This window comes from Montipora capricornis, chromosome 12 (genome assembly GCF_036669925.1).
Source record: "Montipora capricornis isolate CH-2021 chromosome 12, ASM3666992v2, whole genome shotgun sequence".
NCBI lineage: Eukaryota > Metazoa > Cnidaria > Anthozoa > Scleractinia > Acroporidae > Montipora > Montipora capricornis.
The window spans coordinates 39661926-39667437 of record NC_090894.1 but is presented as its reverse complement, the minus strand read 5'-3'; the positions used below and the strand labels follow the sequence as shown (position 1 = coordinate 39667437).

Sequence of the window (5512 nt, the reverse complement as noted above, 5' to 3'; positions counted from 1 at the left end):
GGCAAACGGATCAAAAAAACACTTGTTCCCTCGCAATTTTAGAGCGAAACAAACCAAACAAATTAACTTTTTCTTTATGTCCAAAAGAGTACAGATAATTGTTATTTTATTCCAGTTGACAATAAAAACTCGATTTTTATTCCTGAAAAAAGGAAAAACCGATTACACCACTTTTTAAAAATACGCATCCACTTTAAATAACGCATCCGTTATTATGACAAACGGTTTAGTGTCCATGGAGAGAATTTGTGAAGTAACTTATTCCACCAAGTATGAGCTATTACTAGTATTCTGTTTTGTCGTTGTCGCTCTCTTTCGCTCTTCTCTCGTTTCTGTTCCAACCTTATTAGAGCGTCTAGCTAGAGATATGCCAAAAATTGCAATACAAAGAAAAAGCAGCTCTAAAGAAATTGAAAAATAAACACTGAGCTTTAAGTTTATATCCCTCCGATGCTTGACTTGAATAACTGCGTAGCCACCAGTGTGGACCACAGATATCATGATATGTCAAACTGGATTGAAACCAGTGAAAATGCAGAAAGAAAACATTTTCCAAGCCGTTTACCACCTGAACACGAAAAGCGTTGACTGTTAAGAGTTTTATTTGATGTAGTATGGCCGTGTAGCTCCGTCGACCCACATAAAGCGCGCGAAAAATAAAACCTCGTTTATGTTTAGGTGAGTTAAGCTGGGTTGAGCCTGCAATCCAATCGAAAAAAAAGCTGACCTGGGTGAGCTCTTAGCTTGAGCCGGCGATGTGGTCACGTGATACTGGTCAGCAGATGCCTTGTTTTCATATGTGTCAATTGATTACAACGTGGATGTCCAATATCAAAGATGTATGCTGTAAACAGCGTGATACGGGTCATATTGGCATAAATGGAGGGCTGGACCAATGTACGGACGTTGGTAAGGACGTACGGATGGACGGTCGATGACGTCATGGCTGCAAAACCAAAGTTCTCGCATCGATGGGTTACCATATTTTCTTAACTATGGTGCTCTGCCCATGACTTCGTGCTCAGTGAGCTCCGCTAAAAACTCTTGAAAAGCGCCTAGATTGCTGAAAATGTTTGCAATGTCCTCATTTGAGATATATGATTTTCCTTTAGAATGACTTTATTATTTAGCCGAACCAATTGTCCCACAAGTTGGAGAAGCTCCACGTCAACTTAAAGCAGATCAAATAAAATGTATTTAGGATAAGAGGTGAAACCGGAAGATCCGAGAAAAAAACTTTTGAAGCAGACTAGAGAACCAAAACACCTAGCCTACTAATTAGGGTGTACTCTAATATTATTGAATAATGTCATTATAACTTCAGTGTTCCTCACAAGAAGGCGCCAAAAAGGTTTATAATGTTTCAAAGAACAGCAGCTCAATGCAGGTCTTTAGATTGAAACGCCGAAAAAATCTCCACCGCCAAAGAAAGAGTATTTTCGGCGGCAATAGTACCCATTATATAGGCATAATTTTGCAACAACATATAGTACTTGAAACTTTTTGTGCATTTGCGCATGCCGTGTTACTTTAAGGTGATTCCCTTGTTTTGCACTGCGCATATCATTGCGACCTCGGAGATGGCGGGGTTTCACGTCGGCCATCTGAAGAGAGGCAACAAAAGCCGCTTTTGCTGTTCAAAAGCTTTTAACTGCAATCATGATGACTCTTCTCGGATAAGGACGTTTGCGCTAATTGTTTGTGCGCAACTTTTACTGCGCAGGTAACGCCACTGTAATATGTCACGCATTACTTCAAGCATTAGTTAAGATCTTATCACGATCTTATGGTGACAAAAATCGTCGGGGAAAAATTTCCAGGTCCCCTAAAGAATGGCAGATTTATTTCCAATTCATCATGAAACGTTAAAAAGAAAGGACCGGGAGGCTGGAAAAGGTCGCTAATCGAGTAGTGGTTGAAAGTTTTGGAAACTTAAGGTTAGTTTTAGTCAGCAACGTTGCGTAAATTTAATGAGTTTACGTTACGAACTTCCTAGTTCAAAGTGAATGCATATTTTTGAAGTTATTTTCATTTACTTTCATGAAAATAGAGTAGAATTATCTTCTCTTCCTAACCCACTTGAATAGTGCGGACCTATGAGGAAACAACCAGAGATTATATTTCACAAGAACCAAACTCCAGAAAATTTGAAAGACGGCAATGGAGAGATATGATACAAAACACTAACCAAATAAAGATAACGCCTGCTTGAAGCTTCCTTTCTGTGGTCAATATATATATATTTTTTTTTTTTTTACAAAAACCTTTCAGCGATCGATCCTGCCTTGGGTTCCAGTCCTTCCCCGACAGGTCACGCAAAATCGTGACTAACTAAATTTTCTAAGAGCTTCGCCAGTCGCAACATCAAATCGATTTTACTCTTTTAGATCATCTGTGACCCCCATTTTTTAAGACACGAATCACTTGCTCTTTTTACAATCTAAAAAATACGATGAAATGAAAAAAATCACAATGTCAGAAGCTATCTTTTTAAATTTTTTTCTTTCCTTGTGTCCTGAGTTCCGGAAGTAGTTAGAACAGGTAGCGCTTGCGAAAACGCTCGCTAAAGTTTAACTCTATTGTTTACGACATTCCCAGCGGCATGTTATTATCGAAAAAACCCACTCTTTCTATGCACATAAACCTTCACTCTAACATATTATTTTTATGATTTTCGGCGGATGAGTAGATGAGGCTACATCCCGTTATGATGGCCTATCTATCGAAATTAGGGCATTTTTCCCTTGCCCGTTTCTCCTAAACAAAGTCGGTGACCCCCCAATTTTTTTTTTTCGTTTTTGGAATAAGTAATTTATGACCTAACTTCAGGTGAGAAATGAAACAAGTTTCAATTGTGGGCAGATTTTCGCGAGTACGTCCTTAAAGTGCCCCTGTGATCAAAAAAACCACCTCCTTTTTTCCTTCAGATTTTGAAAGTGTGTTTGCTTTACACCTGACTGGCAAAATTTTGAGCTTTGATTTTTATCCAAAGGCCGTTTACTTTGAGTGTAAGTTTTGGATTTCACGGTCCGCCATTACTCACGTTCAAAACTGACCGATTGGACCTCAGACGGTTGGATCCAGGGAAAAGTGACGTCAGAGGCTCACTAGTTTAAAATTTCAGCGTGTGAACGCAGCTTATTATATATGCAAAGCGTGAGTTTAAAAGTCTGAAAGCCCAAAACCCCCGTGCTGCATATTAATTCTGCGGCGTACACACGTATTGCATTCTTAAACTAGTGAGCCTTTGACGTCATTTTCTCCTCGATCCAGCTCTCTCAAGAACATAATGTTAGTAATGGCGGACCATTAAATAGGGAAATTACAGTTAAAATAAAGAGGTGTCTTTTTGAAATCAAGGCTTAAGACGTGGGTCACTTTGACTAAACTAAACACCCATCGTTTTAATGGAAATACACCCCCCCCTCTCCCCAAAGGGGGTATTTGCATTAAAACAATGGATGTTCAGTTGACTGAAGCATGAAACAGCACAAAGAGTAAATAACTAGTATTGTTTCTTTATGTAAATACCCTTCCCCCCGCCCCCCCATTATAGTCAATTTCGTTGGCAGAAAAATATACTTCCTATTGCCCTGACTTGACCTGACCTGACCTGACTTGCAACCTGACCTGTGACCTGACCTGTGACCTGTGTTTTAGACTGCCGTGATTCACTTGCAGAAGCTTTTGCCCACTTGTTATCATCTTTAAATCATCACATTGCAATTAAGCCTCTCACCCCAGAAACTGTTGCTGAAAATTGTTTTGCCTCAGGAAAAGAGGAAAAGGAAACTCCTGGAAGACCACGTTTTAACTGCTGAGATGTTGAGATGCTGAGATGCTGAGATGCTGAGATGTTGGAAGAATTGCGTGAATTGGGATTCAGTTGGATTAAGATTGGAGAAATGTTGAGTGTTTCGAGGTGGACGATACACAGGAGATTAGAAGAATGTGGTTTGCAAAACATGACAGGATTTCATCATTTGCCTGACGAGGAACTAGACGAGATCGTAAGAAGCTTCATTTCCGATCATATGGGCGAACTACTGGTCAGGGCTATGTCGGAGGTTACATAAAAGCACTTGGGTTTAGAATCCAAAGAAAAAGGATAAGAGAAAGCATGGCAAGAGTGGTTCCACAGAATACTGCACTATGATGGGGTGTTGTTGTTTCACGTAGGATTTATCAGGTACCATGGCCAAACTCCCTGTCGCATTTAGATGGACATCATGCACTGATACGCTGGAAAATTATTATTCACGGATGCATGGATGGCTTTTCAAGAAGAATAATGTTTCTGAGATGTAATTCAAACAATCTTGCAGAAACTGTACTTGTTCTGTTCCTAGATGCCATAAAGCATGATGGAAACCTTTGGCCATCAGGAATAAGAGTGGATAAGGGTTTTGAAAATGTCCTGGTGTGTGATGCCATGATTCAAGCTAGGGGGGAGGGAAGGGGGAGTTTTATTGCTGGTCCCTCTACACACAACCAGCGCATCGAAAGATTATGGAGAGATGTCTTTAGATGTGTATGTCACTTTTATTACTATCTATTCTATGCTATGGAGTCCACTGGTATCCTCAACACAGATAATCCAATTTATGTGTTTACTCTTCACTTAATCTTCATTCCAAGAATCAACAAAGCACTTGATGAGTTTTGTGAAGCCTTTAATCACCACAAAGTACGTACACAGGGAAACTGGTCGCCATACGAGATGTGGGCAAATGGGATGTTCCATGCAGACAATCCACTAGCACATGGACTGCTAGAAGAAGAGCCACCTGATATGGACATGTATGGATATGACCCCCAGGGACCATCTCCCACTGGGAGTGATAATCATGTTGTCATTGAGCCTGTGGATATTAGCCATGTAGATTTACTGAAGTCATTTGTTTTGGAACATCTGGATCCACTGAGACCGTCAACTGAAATGGGTGCAGATATCTATACCGAAGCTTTAGACCTTGTATTGCAGAGACTTGAACAACTTGCTAATTCTGGAACATATGTACCACAATCATAACGAGCCAGACGCCCTTAACAACCAAAACAGTACCTCGGTATCCCGCGGAGATAGCAGGCAATATGCCTGATATCTCAGAGGGGTGCCCAGTTGCTTGTAGCATTCCAGTGTAATTGAATCCCTCAGGATTATATAATTAATAACTCTTTCACTCACACTTACAAGGCAAAAGGTGTTTTAATCCTCTAGTTTGAAATATTTTTTTGTCAGATTTTAATTAAAATTCTACTTTTAAACATGACGTTGATGCACGAGGACAATGCGATTTACCGTGGGATAGTGACGATCCTTTAACAGAAGTTGGAATTATTTGGTCGAATATTTAAGGCAAACATTTCGGCTAAAAAAGGACGACTTGCAACATAACAGATGCGATCACACTGTGATCCCATAAAGGCGATTTTTGTGTTCCAGGACATAATGGCTGGCTCCGGTATTGAAGTTAGGATTTGCTTATGGAAGGTGTCTACCGTAGGACGT

The 5512-nt window shown here is 40.1% G+C and overlaps 1 pseudogene; it reads left to right on the top strand.

Annotated features, from left to right (window-relative positions):
• Positions 1-821: 821 nt before the first annotated feature.
• LOC138025867 (uncharacterized) lies at positions 822-5032 on the top strand (annotated as a pseudogene).
• The last annotated feature ends 480 nt before the right edge of the window (positions 5033-5512 follow it).